This window comes from Drosophila gunungcola, unplaced genomic scaffold (genome assembly GCF_025200985.1).
Source record: "Drosophila gunungcola strain Sukarami unplaced genomic scaffold, Dgunungcola_SK_2 000026F, whole genome shotgun sequence".
NCBI classification, from domain to species: domain Eukaryota; kingdom Metazoa; phylum Arthropoda; class Insecta; order Diptera; family Drosophilidae; genus Drosophila; species Drosophila gunungcola.
Genome location: NW_026453205.1, coordinates 1,005,185 through 1,025,742, shown reverse-complemented (window position 1 = coordinate 1,025,742; position 20,558 = coordinate 1,005,185). Strand labels below are relative to the sequence as shown.

Sequence of the window (20,558 nt, the reverse complement as noted above, 5' to 3'; positions counted from 1 at the left end):
GTTACCAGGTAGGTTCCAATTATTTTTGCTCTCGCCCTTGGTCGTCGGTTATGGTCACGTTGGCATCGTTCACGATGAGGGTGCCATGATCCACAATGGTAACTGGATACAGCTGACCTGGGAGCGTGGAGCAGTGCGCAATAGCCCCAGAAACTATTTGCTGGGCGCCGGTGCCATTTTATAGCTCCCTGCAGAAGGTGGCGCCGACCGTCGTTTTGCAATGACCGATGTTAAGGTTTCGTGCTGGGCATTCGGCGACAAGGTTCCCAACTTCAAAGTCCAGGATTTTTTTCTGATGCTGAACTGGATAGACTGTTATCTTCTTACATATAAATTTAGGGCTAGGGAGTTTAATGAGAATATGTATTATTTCAGAATTTTTAAAAACACTAATACTAGATACCTCTAATAATTCTATCAAACTAAAGTCAATAAGCTGCCTGTCCTTGAATTCGCCAATATCGGAACCATCCAAAATTGCTGGACTTACGATGTTTAATTTTGTAAGGGTTAAGCCCATTAAAATGTTTTCTAGATCCGTGATTACAATTCTATTTTTTGCTAGAATAATTTCCAAAGAGTGGGTTTTTTATCTGTTTCGAATTTATGGATTTGATTCATTGAGTTTGTGCGTTCATTTAGACGTTTCTGAAATTTGATATTTAATTCTGTTTGTCCTTCACCTGATCTCATTAATTGTTCTTGATTGAACTTTATTTGCTCCCAATCGTTAAAGTCGGGTGTGCCGGCAATAACTTTTAGTGCTGTCCCGATTAAGTTAATACTCCTAGCGGCTCTATGGTGGATTTTTAAGGTAGTCACCTAATTGCGAATTTTAGTAAGATCCGTCATTAAGACTGGTTTCCTGTGATCGTCTGTAAATGTCTTCGTCATTGTTTCCGTCTGGTCGGCGTAGTCTTCATAAGTCGTCACGTTTATTGAGTACTGTAGACATCCGTAGGACTCCCAAATGACAATTTCGTTGTCTTCTATCGGGATGTAGTCTGCGTTCGTGTAGTCACGAACAGCCGTAAGTACAAAAACTAAGACGAATTTCCCTAATCTAGAAAAATTTAAAAATAATATTAAAAGGGGTTCAGTAATCTCGCGAAGATGGTTAGCGTAGATTGTCCTTGTGGACCACCCTGTCCTCAATTAGGACCGTGGTCCCCAGGTCTGCTTCAATGATTTTTTCCGAACATAGTGGCGAGAGCTTGTTTCCAATGCGTTTGTTTGCCTTTAAGAAAACTTTTTCACCAGCTTGATAGCCCTTTTAGGTCCTATTCTTGTTTACCTGGTCAAGGGATTTTTCTTGAACAAGGGATTTTTCCCATAGAACAATATCTATGGGTTTTTTGTTGGTTACCGAGTGGATAGAATTGTTGTTTTTGTTGGTTGCCAAAAGAATTAGTTCGGTCGTATCGCTTAAGTTGCCCTCTATTTTCAAGCATCTGGCTATTTCCGCCAGGGTGCTATGAAACCTTTCTGCTTGACCGTTTGACGTGCTATTGAAATGATTCATGAGTATTGATTTAATTGTTTCGGAGTTGAACGATTATTCATTATCACAATAAATTGTTTTGATTTTTGGATTTTACGTCCACTATGGCCCTCGATGCGATAGCCTGCACCGTGGCGAATTTTGAAAATTTATCGATGCATGTTAGAAAAAGGGTTCCATCTGTTGAAAAAATGTCGATGTGGAGAATTTCCCCCACAAAAGAAGGTATCGGTGTTTTTGCTACCACTTGCTTAGATGGATGGCGTTTGTATTTTGCCATTGAACAGGTCTTGCAATTCAAGGTTGTTTCTGTTGCTTACCGAAGCATTTAAGGGAAAAAATAGTCCCTCAAGATTTGCTTTACATTTTCTTGTGCTGCTCGGTGAGCCCTGTTGTGTTCTGCTATGACAATTTCCCTTTGCTCGGTTGTATCCGTTATGACCTGCACGAAGCTTTTCGTATATTTGAATGAACGCCAAGATCAGTAGGGAACAATATATTGCGTTTACCACCTGCTTTTAAACAAGATGAATGTGTCAACAGAGGAGCTGTTTCCTTCCCCAATTACTATTTGGTTCCGGAAACAGTTTACTGGGTTGTCCGTCGTGTCTATGGTGTATGTCAATGACTGTTCGCTGTGTATGGTTGCTACATCTGATTCTATTTCGTCTTCTCAGACGTTTATGTTCTGGCGAGACAGCGCGTCTGCCATAAGGTTTTCTTTGCCAGGTTTATAAACTAATTTTGCACCGTGATCGTCGATAATCCCCTTCCAGCGTTTTAGTTTCGCGTTAGGGTTTTTGTCCGAGTACAAGTAATTCCGGAGGTTTTTCAGTGCCCAAACTATAGCGAGGAGCTCTCTCTCGTTGGTTGCATAATTTTTTTTTGATGTCCCGCAACGCACGTGATATCATAGTGATGGGGCGGCCATCTTGCGATAGTACTGCTCCCAATCCAGAGCCTGACGCATCAGTCGTCAAGTCAAAAGGCTTTTTGACGTCCGGGTAGGGAAGCAGAACGTCTTCTGATGCCAAGATCTCTCTCACCCTGTTAAACGTTTCTCTCTGTTTTCACTTTTCACGACTGATATTTGCTAGTTTTACCATTTTCTCCCTTAAGGATATTCGTTAAGGGTCTTGCGATAGTCGCGAAGTTTTTTAAGAAGCACCTATAATAGCTTGCTAGTCCCAGGAAAGATCTGAGTTCGTATAACGTTCTAGGCGGGGGGAATTGTTTTATTGCTTTGACCTTCTCAGGTGAAGTTCGTAGCCCTGTTTGAGACACTACGAATCCCAAGTTTTCGACGCTTTTTTTAAAGAACTTTGACTTTTCTTGGGACACTCTCATGCCCGCCTTTAAGAGTTTTGTTAAGGCCCAATCCACGTCCCTAACATGGTCCTCTTTGTATTGGAAAATATTATAACGTCATCGACATACACATAGCATATCTTTGAAATTTCTTCCCGAAGGACATCGTCGATGGCCCTCTGGAAAATGCTCGGGGCATTCTTAAGTCCAAATGGCTGTCTACAGAATTCGTATTTGCCGTTGTTTATTGAAAAGGCTGTGTTTTCCCTGTCCTTTTCTGCCAGCTCTATCTGATGAAAGCCTGACTTGAGGTCGAGTGTCGTAAAAAATTTCGACTCGCCCATATTCGACAGTATTGTCGAGATGGTAGGGATAGGGTATCTATCGTCTACGGTTTTTTGGTTTAGTTTTCTTATTACCTTATTACGCCGTCCGCAAGAAGTTGTTTAACCTCTGCATTGACGAATTCTGTTACACCCATGGGGTGCGGGTATGACTTAGAGTATACCGGTTCCCCATCCGTTTTAATCGTTGCCAATGTGTTTATGTTGAAAGGTAGCGCTTCGTCCGGATCGGCGAAGGCTTCATGATTTTTTACAATCATTTTATCGAAGGTGCCTTTAATTGCCAGAGGAACGTCCTCGTCATCGATTTTTATGAAGTTAACGTATTCCGCTTTAGCAAACTGGATCTTTTCAGTTCCCTTGCTATTGTGTAGAACATTTCTGGTAAAATCAAGCTTCGCATTCACTTGTTTAAGTAAGTCGAGTCCGATATTGCCGTTAAAATCTTTAAGGTCGTTAAGAATGAAAAAGGGTGTTTTTACGATGAACACTGAAACTAGACATTTTTTATCTATTTTAGTAAAGCCATGGATCGACTTTACTGTAAAGAGTTTATCCACTGCCACGATGCCTTTCAGCGCCGGGAGTGGTTGTATTGTGTTGTATTTTTTGTGATGGAAATTAGGCATCAAAAATAAAAATTTTTTATTACTAAAAATTCTCCAAAAAATATAATTGGCTTATTTTATTTTTGCACAATTTAGCATAGGAAAATTTGAAATTTATTCGATTTTAAGTGTCAACGAAATTTATTTTAGATTTTGCAGATTTTGGGTTTCTTCCACTTGTTAAGAGGAATTTTTTAGATTTTGGGTTGCAGATTTTGGATTTCTTCTACTTGTTAAGAGAAATTTTTTAGATTTTGCAGATTTTGGGTTTCTTTCACTTGTTAAGAGGAGTTTTTTAGATTTTGGGTTGCAGATTTTGGATTTCATCCACTTAGATTTTGGGTTGCAGATTTTGGATTTCTTTCACTTGTTTAGATTTTGGGTTGCAGATTTTGGGTTTCTTGCACTTGTTAAGAGGAATTTTTTTCAGTTTTCCTTCACTTTGTTAAAAGTTTAAATAAATATTTATGGTTTAATTTTTGTATTTTTCTAGTGCCCGCACTTTTAATGATATTTTCACTTGCACTTATTGTATTGGATCGCGTGAGTCGTTGATTTTAATTTTACTTATTACTTTCACTTGCAATTTCTTGCACTTGGATCGCGTAAGTTTCGGTGAGTTGGGCGACAATTATAAAAACGTTTAGTATTTATTTTATGTTTTTATTTATTTGCATACGCCCGTAAGGGCATAGGTATTTTCATGCAAAGTTAATTCTCTGGAGTAAAATTTTTGACTAAACTAAAGAACCTATCCAACTGCAGCTTGAGGCCTTTGCCTGGCTGCAGCGCTGTCGCCAAGGTGCCGGGTCAACGTTTTGTGTGGCGATCACGCGCTCCGCGAGTGCTCTGTTCTGACTCCAGGCACTTGCACCCGGAACGCGCGGTCAGCGGTTTCCTCACTGCGCGTGCATGCCACCGGATACGGTCTCCAACTCAGCAGTTTCTTCTCTTGGAAACTTCGGATTTTCCTAGCAAGAAATCACCGTACTGAGACTAGAAAATCAAGGGCAGAAGCAATTAAAACTGAATTTCAAAACAATATACCTGACATCGTCACAATTGAAAAACTATTACCCGGATTGGATGTTCGAAGTTCAAAAGAAAAATGCTTGCCAATCATTACTTCATTTGATGGTAGAGAACAGCTTCTTGCAGTACCAAAACTTGAGAGTTTTTCTGGAAAAGATCAGGCCAAAGCAATCTCAAATTTTTTGTTTGACTGGAACCTACACAATGAGGTACAAATAATGGACTGAATCGAATACTGGTCGTTTCAATTGAGCTTGTGCTATTTTGGAACAGAAATATCATTTGCAATCGATGATTTTAGAGATTTTTATGAGAACAAATCGGTAGCAAGTAACATATGAAGTTAACAAATCGAGAATGTGAAGCACTTGAAGCTCCTGACACATTACTACAAATACCTCTATTTGGTGCTACTGAAAACACAATAATTGGTATGGTAGATATACGCCAAGAGAGAAATCGTAGAGTTAAGTGCAGGAATCTTCTACAAAATATGAGTGACGAAGGCACAGATATCTATTTCCCAAGTCGGGTTCAAGTCCATTACCCAAATCGTCCATAAGAGTTGAAAATTATAGTTTTATAATTTTTCTATAATTTTTTTAACATTTTTAAAGTAAAGCCAACTACAAAAAATGTAAAAAGATGAGTTGGTGAAAGCCATGCGGTATCACGATAAACAAGTAGAGTTGCTTAAAATACGAGACGAGTTTGAAAGTGACTTGTTAAAAAAATCTAATGAAATGGAAAATGAAAACTTGAATCGAGTAGTAGATGAGTATGAAAATATTGTTGGATTTGAAATGAAATGGATAACCTAACATTAAATAAAAATGATGTTTCAATATCAGACGAGATAAATCAGCTCTATGTTGACCAGAAAAGATTATTCGATAAAATTATAGATACTGTAAATGTTTATTGCAATACATGGAAAACAGAAATTGAAAAAAAAATTTACAAAATCCGCGACTGTCTCCTAAAAACGTGTTAGGTAAATTTGTTTCTGCCGTCGGAGGTACAGGAATGTCTTTTTTGAAAACGTTAGAAGAAAATATAAAATAAATCTTGGAGAACAAGTTGTTGTAGCTGGACCTACAGGAATCCCTGCTCGCAATGTAAACGGAGTAACAATACACCGGTTCTTAAATTTACCTGTTGAGCATGGCGGCATAGCAAAATATACACAGTTAAATAATGCAGAGTTAAAGTTAATGAGGGATAACCTTAAAAACGATTGCCTTATAATAATTGATGATATTTCGATTGTGTCTAATGTAACATTACAATACATTAATTTGCAGCTATGCGAAATATGTGATACATTAGAACACCCAGATGGTCTTAAAAAAGATTTCATAAACACATTTCTGGGCTGCACCTGACCAACTTATGAGTTAAGTTGTTTTCTTACGATGAACCTACTCAAAATATTAGACAACAATCAGATCAACAGTTTGCTAACACACTAGCCCACGCAAGATTAGTCATTTTAGATGAGAATGATTATCAGCTATTATCGAATTCAATTGGAACATGTCTTTCCGAACTTATTACATACATTCAAAAGCTGCCACCGCATACAATATGCTTATTTCCAACAAGGGAACAACTTAAATCTGAAGAAAATGATTATGAAATTGAGCGTATTGAATCAAAATTTCAGCAAAATCAAAATGTCTTTATGGTACGAAAAAAATATACAATAACTTTTGCATTTGTAATAACCATTCATAAAAGCCAAGGGCTAACAATCACCTCTGGAGATGTTAATATTGGTGATAGTGTTTTTGCTAATGGACAAACATATGTTGCGTTATCTCGCTTAAAAACTCTTTCTGGCTCACACATTCTTAACCTTTAGCCAAAAAATATTAAGACAAATGATGGGGTAATAATAGACTACAACCGGTTAAGAAGTAAATAAAGAAAAGACCTACAGCATCTTGGTGTTAATAATAAGAAAAACAAAAATGTGTCAGATAAAAATATTTACCTACGACGTCAAACAACTGCTGTCAATAAGCCTTCAAAATTAGACAAAATTGTTACAAATCGCAGGAATAAAAATAAAGAAATCGTTCATGTTCGTGGTATGGAAAACCCAAAGAATGATATGCGAAATCTGCTTTTCAACGTCTTATAAATATGAGGTGCGTTAAAGATTCAGTTCTGAATGGTCAAAATAATATTTTAAAAGTACCGTTTCAAAATTACACAAGCCCTTTAATGTTGGGAACAAAATTTAACAATTCTGATTTACTGTATATAATTTTTAAAAACACGGGACAGCAAGATAGCGGGGACTTATTGGAATGTCCTTCTTTAAGAGGAATAACCCCATTTCTTTTACATAAACATGTGGTACATTTAAAATGCTCTTACTGTAGCCATAGACCCCCCAGTCAAACAACAGAAAATGTCATTGCAAACTTATATATTCCGAAAGAAAGAAAGTCCACACCAAATGAACTAGTAAATTTTAATTACGGTGTTTGGAAAAATATTGAAAATAGCTTACATCCACATTGCAGAGCTCATCTACAAAGTCAGACACTAATTGAATACTCAAGCCGTGTTCTTACTTTTGCACTTAGTTTAGTCGATCATTCCTATTCTAAAATAACAACTTTCATTTAAAAGGCACTTCACAAAGTGAATATTTCACCAAGGTCTATGATTTAATGAAGGACATTATACATCCATTTAACGAAAAAGGAAATTTTTTTTATAGCCGATGATGCAATAATAACTAAATCTTCTTGGCCTCGTAACAGCTAAAAGATCTGTATATACTTTTCTATAAAGCCAAGTAAATTTTAAAAGTAGTTAGTAGTTAGTCAGGTTTGAAAAATTGTTCTTACAGGAAAATAAAAATACTTGTTTGGCAAAAATCCTCATACTAAACCCTCATCGAGGGTGCCGACTGGAAATTACGCTACAATGCCTTGCGATGTCAGGTATGCTTTCAGCTAAGAATAACTGTCGAACTGTGTGTCCTGTTTTTTTTCAATGGCCAATACATACAGGGATGACTCGTGTTCATGGTATTGAGGTACTCTTTTATTGTAACCAGGTCTTTGCAGTAATATGACTGTTGTTTTTAAAAAAAAACTTCTGATATCAAACAAAAACACCTATTGACGAGGTAAAATTATCGATCGCACCTTCAACTCCAAAAACTTCTGATATCACATTTTGTGACAACAATTTTTATATGTACAAAAAAAAAAAATTTACACTGTTTTAAAATTGTTAAGTAGCAAAGCTGATTTTATTGTGCAGCTTTGTGACGAGTACAAAACCAATTTAATAAAAGTTAAGTAATTTTTTTTTCGTAAAATAAAGATTAGTCGTTACAATCAGAAGTCTGATATCACTTTGGAGTTTTTGGAGTCGAAGGTGCGATCGTCACGTTAATTTTACTTCGTCAAGAGGTGTTTTTGTTGTATATATACTATTCTTGGAAACAAATCGAAGGATGTTTTGATCATCACGAAATTTCTTACAGGCAAATATGGGTTTCTAGATATGGCGGTGTACATTATGGGTAAAATAACTTAATTGGGAGCTGTTTTGCATTTGAAGTTTATTGCGTAAAGCCGTCTTCTGAGCTATGCGCCGTCGCTTTGTTCTCTGCAAAATCAGTTTTTGGCCGACCACGACGAGCACTTTCCGCTGTTTGCTAAAACGTATTTTCGGTTGAATTTAATACAATGGACTCCTTCACATTCAGTCAATAATTTTTGTATTGGAGAATTGAAAATTTTTGCGATCAAAAATAAGCAGCAATATTTTCAAATATGTAGCAAAGCGATTTAGAAATAGCGGTCAGATATTCAGATATTTAGCCGTTATTCCAAATGTAAATTTAAACAGCAACGATCACTTCCTGTAATTTCTTTGTGTTGCTACCCTTGTTTGTGCACTACTGAGAATATGCAGTCGAGAAAACACACATTGATACGAATCGCTTTTGAGAATAAAACAAACAACGCAAAACTAATTCGAATTGATTTTTATTACATTAAATTAATGTGTATAAAAAACTGTCACCAATCACGACAGAGAGAAACAATAACACAACATAAAAAACACGACACAGGTGCGAAGCCCCTCAAATTTGACCTTAAAAAAATGAGAAGGCATATTAGTTCATTAACGATTACAAATACATCCGCAAATTTCCACTGCTATACTTAATAAAGTTACTCCTCCACTGCTATAAAGTTAGCCTAAGGAGGAATAGGGGGGCACCAAAATTAAATTTGAATTGTGCTCCCCCGGTTTTAAACTAGAAGATTGAACATTTAAAATTGTGTTAATTTAGTGTAAATATTTTCAGATCATTTTTCTTTAAATTTTGGCCTATGGGCACTCTGCAATGTGTCTTTTCTTCTTTTTGTTGCGGACTTGACTTTTTTTTCAACGCCAGTCCAAAAAAATTTTTTGTGTCCTTTACTTGACCCTACACTGGGTCTTTTTTTTAAACCTTTTTTTCTGATTTGGTATATGGTGCATAATCATTATTTGTACAAAATATGCTTTTAACTTTCTTTCAGTGTACATCTTGTAAAAAGCGTCGTTGCATGTGTGCAAGATTGCATCCTTGAACCCTAACATCCCATTTGTTGTTTTACCTTGTTTTTTTACAATGCTATAAACAAAGATAATTATGATTTAGTATGACCTCAAACTGTTTCTCTTTTCCTCTTTAAAATGATTGAAACATTGCTAAACCGGCACCGAATATATTTATAGATAATAACTTTCTAGACGAAAAAATAACTTTAAAGTTTCCAAGAGGATGGGAAATCGGGCCCAAATTCTTTACTTAAAATGATTGAAACATTGCTAAACCGGTACCGAATATAATTATAGATAATAACTTTCTAGATGAAAAAATAACTTTAAAGTTTCCAACCGTTTTGCTGGACTACGCAACGCCCCAACGGTAAGGCATCATTGCAGTTTGCAGACTTCGCCTAGAGCGCTCACGCCAATCGCTGAGTCTCTTTTCATCTTGTCTCGCCGTCACTGCAGTGCCTTTGAAATCACATTCACAGGGCACATTACACGCATACACGCAACCAAGCTGCCAATACTTATACGATTTATCACGTCATTTCTCATTTCGAAACTGGTTCATCACTGAGCCGCAGCTTTAAGCTACGCTGCCACACTCTGTTTTCCACAAGTTGACGGCTTACTTTTGAAAACCACGCATCGAAAGTTCAAGTTGTTAAAGCCTTTCGCACATTATAACAAGATTTGTATTCTAAATTTTACTCTAAATACACTAAAAAGCGATAAAGCAAAAGCTTTGTTGTATCAGGACAAGTATGTCGCGGATCGCAACAGCGGTTGCCAAGGCCAACCAGTCGGAGAAGCCGCAAATTGCGCTGGCGCCGGCAGAACTTACATGCCTGCTAGCTACCAACATCGAGGCCATTGACGCAGGAGACGAACAGCTTAGCTACCGCTCCAAGCTGGAAGATTTGTTCATCGCCAGCTTGGAAACGATTTGCACAACTCTACGATTCTCACGCCGGACATGTTGATGATTTGTTAAAACTTTACCTTTAGGAGACTAGAAACAAGCTTTAAAATCTTAAATCTATAAATTTAGTTGATGCCCATTAATAGGGGCATTTGGTTGATGAGTGGCCTCGTTAGCTACCGGGCTGGTAAGTCATTTCTTCTTGGTCGCGTTTATGTTCTAGTTTCGCCGAGAGCGCGTGCTAGCTGGTTTGAGTGCGTTGATAATTTGAATATGTATTTGGCTTGCAGTTGGGCAACTTCTTCTTTTACTAACTGGATGTTTAGGTCGCTGTGGATGTTGGTGTTGCGGATGTACCAGGGCGCTGCGGTTCTTAGCACTTTTGACTGTGCTCTTTGAATCAGCTATTTATAGTGCTGTTCCTGGCATTGCCCCACAGCTCAAAGCCATATTTCCAGACAGGCTTTATAACAGTTTTGTAGAGAATAACTTTGTACTCTTACCTTAGTGGAGAGCGGTAGTTTATTAGCCAATGCAGTTGTCGGGACTTATGTTCGCGCTTCGCTTCTATGTGCTTCCTCAAAGTGAGATGCCTATTTAGGTGTAGTCGGAGATATGTGACTTCGTTTGTAGATGGTATCAGTACTTTATTGATTTATAATTGTGGACAATTTTTTTTATTAAGGATGAAGGTAATGTGTTTTTTTTCATTTTTGCTTTTTCACTTTTATGCGCCAATCAGATAACCGTTTTAATTCTACCATGCTTTTTTCTAGGTCCAAATAGATGATCCGGGATACATTTTGGGTGTGATTTTGTCTAGCCTTTGGCTTTAGATGCTCCTTGACGACCTGGAGAAGTCAGTATTCTGGAATGAGACATATGGTGTGCTCGCCTTGGCTTAGTGTTAAAGGTGTTTTGCAAAAACGTTATCTTTTTCTACATCGCTGTTAGCCCAAGAGCCATCTTGGGCTGGAATCGGTGGTATAAGCCCAGGATGAGCTTTCCAGAGCGGGAATCTTGTGTTCGTAGGTGGTAATTTTTGAATAAAAGTTTATTGGGCCTGCTTTTCTTCTTGCCTCAGTTTACTAGAAAGCCTCCGTGTGGCACCTGCTAGCACCAGATGGTGACCTGCTGGCTTGCCAGTCTCGGCGGATACGGCTCTTTTCCCTGACTAATTGATCAGCATTACAGTTGATGTTATTTCTGGTACCTGATATTAAACTTTTTGGTGTTGCGTTACTTGCAGCAGATAAAAGCAGAGTTTCCAGGTTTTGAAGTATGTTATCTATATCCTTAGTGGTGTTGATGACTGGACCTAGGCTGATGTGTGAACTGATGTACTTTTTGTATTTTAGCCAGTTCGTTTTATTTGTTGTTAACAACTGTGTTAAATGAGGCTAATACAGCCGCTGCCGCGCCCCGTATTTTATTTTTAAGTATTCCTACAACCTGGTAATGTCGGCTGCTGCCTTTGTATGGCTCAAATACCCTATATGCTGCAGTAGCAGCCTGCCTCCAGGAAACATAGTTCCCTGCTTCCCGTCGAATTCCGGGACAGATTTTACCATGTCCAGGGGTTCGTTACATTCTTTCCCCGGTTCTATTTCTATTTCCAGGAAAGTCTGAATTTTCGGAGTTTTATCCTTTAATGAGCATTACTTCCCCATAATTTTAGCTAATTTTTCATCGAATAATTCATGTTGCTTTTGGAGCGCGCAGGCTATGGCAGCTTCCATGCTCGCAATTTGTTCAGCCTGCATTTCTTCTGTGTTCTGGGTTCGTGCGTTTTTAAAGTCAAGAACACTGTCTCGGATGTGTGGTACCCTGCTGGTCGATGGGTGACAATCTCTTTCAGATTGATTCTGTTCTGATTTCTGCCTTTCTACTCGTGTCTTCAAAAGTTTTTTGTATTCTTCTAGAACTTCTTCGTCTGATGAGACGTTGTCGCTATTCCTATACATGGGTCAGTATATAAAAAAAAATATTGTGGGTGCCACAAAATTCAATCGAGGGTTTGTTAAAAAAAAAATTTTAGCACCTATTATTTTTTGCAACAAAATTTAAATATCAAAATGAACGTTTTATTAAAAAATGTGTTGTATTTTTTGTGACGGAAATTAGGCATCAAAAATAAAAATTTTTTATTACTAAAAATTCTCCAAAAAATATAATTTTACTTTTGCACAATTTAGCATAGGAAAATTTGAAATTTATTCGATTTTAAGTGTCAACGAAATTTATTTTTGAAATATTTGCATTAGCGATTGCTTATGACAAAAAGCCTACTCACTGGTTCTTATATTTATTTCGTCTTCGAGTTCTACTGCCGCTGCTGTTTTCGCTGCTGCCGCTGTCGCTGCCGCTGCTTTTGTCGCTGCTGCTGCCGTTATCGCTGCCGCTGCTGTTGTCTTCTTAGAGAGGAATGTTTTGCAATTCCCGTTGCACATTTCAGGTTTCTTCCACTTGTTAAGAGGAATTTTTAGATTTTGGGTTGCAGATTTTGGATTTCTTCCACTCGTTAAGAGGAATTTTTTAGATTTTGCAGATTTTGGGTTTCTTCCACTTGTTAAGAGGAATTTTTTAGATTTTGGGTTGCAGATTTTGGATTTCTTCTACTTGTTAAGAGGAATTTTTTAGATTTTGCAGATTTTGGGTTTCTTCCACTTGTTAAGAGGAGTTTTTTAGATTTTGGGTTGCAGATTTTGGATTTCATCCACTTAGATTTTGGGTTGCAGATTTTGGATTTCTTTCACTTGTTTAGATTTTGGGTTGCAGATTTTGGGTTTCTTGCACTTGTTAAGAGGAATTTTTTTCAGTTTTCCTTCACTTTGTTAAAAGTTTAAATAAATATTTATGGTTTAATTTTTGTATTTTTCTAGTGCCCGCACTTTTAATGATATTTTCACTTGCACTTATTGTATTGGATCGCGTGAGTCGTTGATTTTAATTTTACTTTTTACTTTCACTTGCAATTTCTTGCACTTGGATCGCGTAAGTTTCGGTGAGTTGGGCGACAATTATAAAAACGTTTAGTATTTATTTTATGTTTTTATTTATTTGCATACGCCCGTAAGGGCATAGGTATTTTCATGCAAAGTTAATTCTCTGGAGTAAAATTTTTGACTAAACTAAAGAACCTATCCAACTGCAGCTTGAGGCCTTTGCCTGGCTGCAGCGCTGTCGCCAAGGTGCCGGGTCAACGTTTTGTGTGGCGATCACGCGCTCCGCGAGTGCTCTGTTCTGACTCCAGGCACTTGCACCCGGAACGCGCGGTCAGCGGTTTCCTCACTGCGCGTGCATGCCACCGGATACGGTCTCCAACTCGGCAGTTTCTTCTCTTGGAAACTTCGGATTTTCCTAGCAAGAAATCACCGTACTGAGACCAGAAAATCAAGGGCAGAAGCAATTAAAACTGAATTTCAAAACAATATACCTGACATCGTCACAATTGAAAAACTATTACCCGGATTGGATGTTCGAAGTTCAAAAGAAAAATGCTTGCCAATCATTACTTCATTTGATGGTAGAGAACAGCTTCTTGCAGTACCAAAACTTGAGAGTTTTTCTGGAAAAGATCAGGCCAAAGCAATCTCAAATACTTTGTTTGACTGGAACCTACACAATGAGGTACAAATAATGGACTGAATCGAATACTGGTCGTTTCAATTGAGCTTGTGCTATTTTGGAACAGAAATATCATTTGCAATCGATGATTTTAGAGATTTTTATGAGAACAAATCGGTAGCAAGTAACATATGAAGTTAACAAATCGAGAATGTGAAGCACTTGAAGCTCCTGACACATTACTACAAATACTTCTATTTGGTGCTGATGAAAACACAATAATTGGTATGGTAGATATACGCCAAGAGAGAAATCGTAGAGTTAAGTGCAGGAATCTTCTACAAAATATGAGTGACGAAGGCACAGATATCTATTTCCCAAGTCGGGTCCAAGTCCATTACCCAAATCGTCCAAAAGAGTTGGAAATTATAGTTTTATAATTTTTCTATAATTTTTTTAACATTTTTAAAGTAAAGCCAACTACAAAAAATGTAAAAAGATGAGTTGGTGAAAGCCATGCGGTATCACGATAAACTAGTAGAGTTGCTTAAAATACGAGACGAGTTTGAAAGTGACTTGTTAAAAAAATCTAATGAAATGGAAAATGAAAACTTGAATCGAGTAGAAGATGAGTATGAAAATATTGTTGGATTTGAAATGAAATGGATAACCTAACATTAAATAAAAATGATGTTTCAATATCAGACGAGATAAATCAGCTCTATGTTGACCAGAAAAGATTATTCGATAAAATTATAGATACTGTAAATGTTTATTGCAATACATGGAAAACAGAAATTGAAAAAAAAATTTACAAAATCCGCGACTGTCTCCTAAAAGCGTGTTAGGTAAATTTGTTTCTGCCGTCGGAGGTACAGGAATGTCTTTTTTGAAAACGTTATAAGAAAATATAAAATAAATCTTGGAGAACGAGTTGTTGTAGCTGGACCTACAGGAATCCCTGCTCGCAATGTAAACGGAGTAACAATACACCGGTTCTTAAATTTACCTGTTGAGCATGGCGGCATAGCAAAATATACACAGTTAAATAATGCAGAGTTAAAGTTAATGAGAAATAACCTTAAAAACGATTGCCTTATAATAATTGATGATATTTCGATTGTGTCTAATGTAACATTACAATACATTAATTTGCAGCTATGATTTCATAAACACATTTCTGGGCTGCACCTGACCAACTTATGAGTTAAGTTGTTTTCTTACGATGAACCTACTCAAAATATTAGACAACAATCAGATCAACAGTTTGCTAACACACTAGCCCACGCAAGATTAGTCATTTTAGATGAGAATGATTATCAGCTATTATCGAAAAGGGAAATTAAATTATATGTGAATTCAATTGGAACATGTCTTTTCGAACTTATTACATACATTCAAAAGCTGCCACCGCATAAAATATGCTTATTTCCAACAAGGGAACAACTTAAATTTGAAGAAAATGATTATGAAATTGAGCGTATTGAATCAAAATTTCAGCAAAATCAAAATGTCTTTATGGTACGAAAAAAATGTACAATAACTTTTGCATATGTAATAACCATTCATAAAAGCCAAGGGCTAACAATCACCTCTGGAGATGTTAATATTGGTGATAGTGTTTTTGCTAATGGACAAACATATGTTGCGTTATCTCGCTTAAAAACTCTTTCTGGCTCACACATTCTTAACCTTTAGCCAAAAAATATTAAGACAAATGATGGGGTAATAATAGACTACAACCGGTTAAGAAGTAAATAAAGAAAAGACCTACAGCATCTTGGTGTTAATAATAAGAAAAACAAAAATGTGTCAGATAAAAATATTTACCTACGACGTCAAACAACTGCTATCAATGAGCCTTAATAACACGGGACAGCAAGATAGCGGGGACTTTTTGGAGTGACCTTGTTTAAGAGGAATAACCCCATTTATTTAACATAAACATGTGGTAAATTAAAAAATCCTCTAACTGTAGCCATAGACCCCCCAGTCAAACAACAGAAAATGTCATTGCAAACTTATATATTCCGAAAGAAAGAAAGTCCACACCAAATGAACTAGTAAATTTTAATTACGGTGTTTGGAAAAATATTGAAAATAGCTTACATCCACATTGCAGAGCTCATCTACAAAGTCAGACACTAATTGAATACTCAAGCCGTGTTCTTACTTTTGCACTTAGTTTAGTCGATCATTCCTATTCTAAAATAACAACTTTCATTTAAAAGGCACTTCACAAAGTGAATATTTCACCAAGGTCTATGATTTAATGAAGGACATTATACATCCATTTAACGAAAAAGGAAATTTTTTTTATAGCCGATGATGGAATAATAACTAAATCTTCTTGGCCTCGTAACAGCTAAAAGATCTGTATATACTTTTCTATAAAGTCAAGTAAATTTTAAAAGTAGTTAGTAGTTAGTCAGGTTTGAAAAATTGTTCTTACAGAAAAATAAAAATACTTGTTTGGCAAAAATCCTCATACTAAACCCTCATCGAGGGTGCCGACTGGAAATTACGCTACAATGCCTTGCGATGTCAGGTATGCTTTCAGCTAAGAATAACTGTCGAACTGTGTGTCCTGGTTTTTTTCAATAGCCAATACATACAGGGATGACTCGTGTTCATGGTATTGAGGTACTCTTTTATTGTAACCAGGTCTTTGCAGTAATATGACTGTTGTTTTTAAAAAAAAACTTCTGATATCAAACAAAAACACCTATTGACGAGGTAAAATTATCGATCGCACCTTCAACTCCAAAAACTTCTGATATCACATTTTGTTACGACAATTTTCATTTGTACAAAAAAAAAAATTTACACTGTTTTAAAATTGTTAAGTAGCAAAGCTGATTTTATTGTGCAGCTTTGTGACGAGTACAAAACCAATTTAATAAAAGTTAAGTAATTTTTTTTTCGTAAAATAAAGATTAGTCGTTACAATCAGAAGTCTGATATCACTTTGGAGTTTTTGGAGTCGAAGGTGCGATCGTCACGTTAATTTTACTTCGTCAAGAGGTGTTTTTGTTGTATATATACTATTCTTGGAAACAAATCGAAGGATGTTTTGATCATCACGAAATTTCTTACAGGCAAATATGGGTTTCTAGATATGGCGGTGTACATTATGGGTAAAATAACTTAATTGGGAGCTGTTTTGCATTTGAAGTTTATTGCGTAAAGCCGTCTTCTGAGCTATGCGCCGTCGCTTTGTTCTCTGCAAAATCAGTTTTTGGCCGACCACGACGAGCACTTTCCGCTGTTTGCTAAAACGTATTTTCGGTTGAATTTAATACAATGGACTCCTTCACATTCAGTCAATAATTTTTGTATTGGAGAATTGAAGATTTTTGCGATCAAAAATAAGCAGCAATATTTTCAAATATGCAGCAAAGCGATTTAGAAATAGCGGTCAGATATTCAGATATTTAGCCGTTATTCCAAATGTAAATTTAAACAGCAACGATCACTTCCTGTAATTTCTTTGTGTTGCTACCCTTGTTTGTGCACTACTGAGAATATGCAGTCGAGAAAACACACATTGATACGAATCGCTTTTGAGAATAAAACAAACAACGCAAAACTAATTCGAATTGATTTTTATTACATTAAATTAATGTGTATAAAAAACTGTCACCAATCACGACAGAGAGAAACAATAACACAACATAAAAAACACGACACAGGTGCGAAGCCCCTCAAATTTGACCTTAAAAAAATGAGAAGGCATATTAGTTCATTAACGATTACAAATACATCCGCAAATTTCCACTGCTATACTTAATAAAGTTACTCCTCCACTGCTATAAAGTTAGCCTAAGGAGGAATAGGGGGGCACCAAAATTAAATTTGAATTGTGCTCCCCCGGTTTTAAACTAGAAGATTGAACATTTAAAATTGTGTTAATTTAGTGTAAATATTTTCAGATCATTTTTCTTTAAATTTTGGCCTATGGGCACTCTGCAATGTGTCTTTTCTTCTTTTTGTTGCGGACTTGACTTTTTTTTCAACGCCAGTCCAAAAAAATTTTTTGTGTCCTTTACTTGACCCTACACTGGGTCTTTTTTTTAAACCTTTTTTTCTGATTTGGTATATGGTGCATAATCATTATTTGTACAAAATATGCTTTTAACTTTCTTTCAGTGTACATCTTGTAAAAAGCGTCGTTGCATGTGTGCAAGATTGCATCCTTGAACCCTAACATCCCATTTGTTGTTTTACCTTGTTTTTTTACAATGCTATAAACAAAGATAATTATGATTTAGTATGACCTCAAACTGTTTCTCTTTTCCTCTTTAAAATGATTGAAACATTGCTAAACCGGCACCGAATATATTTATAGATAATAACTTTCTAGACGAAAAAATAACTTTAAAGTTTCCAAGAGGATGGGAAATCGGGCCCAAATTCTTTACTTAAAATGATTGAAACATTGCTAAACCGGCACCGAATATAATTATAGATAATAACTTTCTAGATGAAAAAATAACTTTAAAGTTTCCAAGAGGATGGGAAATCGGGCCCAAATTCTGTCTCATTATTACGTGTAGTATATAGGTCGAACCAAAACGGATCGGAAGTCTACATCTTTTGGATCCCATACGAGCAATTGGAAAAACAGAATAAAAAAAATTATAACTTTGCTGTTTATATTTTTACATCTTTGATTTGAATTTTTGATATTTTCGTATAAAGGTTTAAATCATTTAAATCGACCGACTATATCATGAAGCTCATTGTGGGGCCAATTTAGCACTAGTATAAATTTATAATCCATATGTATTACTTGAACTTGAATATCATTATTGTTTCTTTGATCCACCGGTTGGTGGTAAATCTCTTGTATTTATACCCATGTATTTTCACCACTCTGGCCACGAAGGCTTTTGAATACGTAAGAATAAAGAACTTTTGGTACCGCGAGAAGACGGTTGTTATTCGCTTCATTAACTTAACTACGCCAAATATACACTGCCATTTTGGACAGTGAGCCGACCACCCCATCGGCCCATCATCGGCAGAAAAATTCAAATCTGGTAACCGTTTTGCTGGACTACGCAACGCCCCAACGGTAAGGCATCATTGCAGTTTGCAGACTTCGCCTAGAGCGCTCACGCCAATCGCTGAGTCTCTTTTCATCTTGTCTCGCCGTCACTGCAGTGCCTTTGAAATCACATTCACAGGGCACATTACACGCATACACGCAACCAAGCTGCCAATACTTATACGATTTATCACGTCATTTCTCATTTCGAAACTGGTTCATCACTGAGCCGCAGCTTTAAGCTACGCTGCCACACTCTGTTTTCCACAAGTTGACGGCTTACTTTTGAAAACCATGCATCGAAAGTTCAAGTTGTTAAAGCCTTTCGCACATTATAACAAGATTTGTATTCTAAATTTTACTCTAAATACACTAAAAAGCGATAAAGCATTAGCTTTGTTGTATCAGGACAAGTATGTCGCGGATCGCAACAGCGGTTGCCAAGGCCAACCAGTCGGAGAAGCCGCAAATTGCGCTGGCGCCGGCAGAACTTACATGCCTGCTAGCTACCAACATCGAGGCCATTGACGCAGGAGACGAACAGCTTAGCTACCGCTCCGAGCTGGAAGATTTGTTCATCGCCAGCTTGGAAACGATTTGCACAACTCTACGATTCTCACGCCGGACATGTTGATGATTTGTTAAAACTTTACCTTTAGGAGACTAGAAACAAGCTTTAAAATCTTAAATCTATAAATTTAGTTGATGCCCATTAATAGGGGCATTTGGTTGATGAGTGGCCTCGTTAGCTACCGGGCTGGTAAGTCATTTCTTCTTGGTCGCGTTTATGTTCTAGTTTCGCCGAGAGCGCGTGCTAGCTGGTTTGAGTGCGTTGATAATTTGAATATGTATTTGGCTTGCAGTTGGGCAACTTCTTCTTTTACTAACTGGATGTTTAGGTCGCTGTGGATGTTGGTGTTGCGGATGTACCAGGGCGCTGCGGTTCTTAGCACTTTTGACTGTGCTCTTTGAATCAGCTATTTATAGTGCTGTTCCTGGCATTGCCCCACAGCTCAAAGCCATATTTCCAGACAGGCTTTATAACAGTTTTGTAGAGAATAACTTTGTACTCTTACCTTAGTGGAGAGCGGTAGTTTATTAGCCAATGCAGTTGTCGGGACTTATGTTCGCGCTTCGCTTCTATGTGCTTCCTCAAAGTGAGATGCCTATTTAGGTGTAGTCGGAGATATGTGACTTCGTTTGTAGATGGTATCAGCACGTTATTGATTTATAATTGTGGACAATTTTTTTTATTAAGGATGAAGGTAATGTGTTTTGCATTTTTGCTTTTTCACTTTTATGCGCCAATCAGATAACCGTTTTGATTCTACCATGCTTTTTTCTAGGTCCAAATAGATCTTTTTCTACATCGCTGTTAGCCCAAGAGCCATCTTGGACTGGAATCGGTGGTATAAGCTCAGGATGAACTTTCCAGAGCGGGAATCTTGTGTTCGTAGGTGGTAATTTTTGAATAAAAGTTTATTGGGCCTGCTTTTCTTCTTGCCTCAGTTTACTAGAAAGCTTCCGTGTGGCACCTGCTAGCACCAGATGGTGACCTGCTGGCTTGCCAGTCTCGGCGGATACGGCTCTTTTCCCTGACTAATTGATCAGCATTACAGTTGATGTTATTTCTGATACCTGATATTAA

General features: G+C 37.0%; 1 protein-coding gene across 1 annotated transcript in view; it reads right to left on the bottom strand.

The window, feature by feature from the left end:
* The window catches only part of LOC128263904 (vesicular glutamate transporter 1), a 90,257-nt gene that overhangs the window by 47,874 nt on the left and 21,825 nt on the right, over positions 1-20,558 (bottom strand). The gene's annotated exons all lie outside the window — the stretch shown is intronic.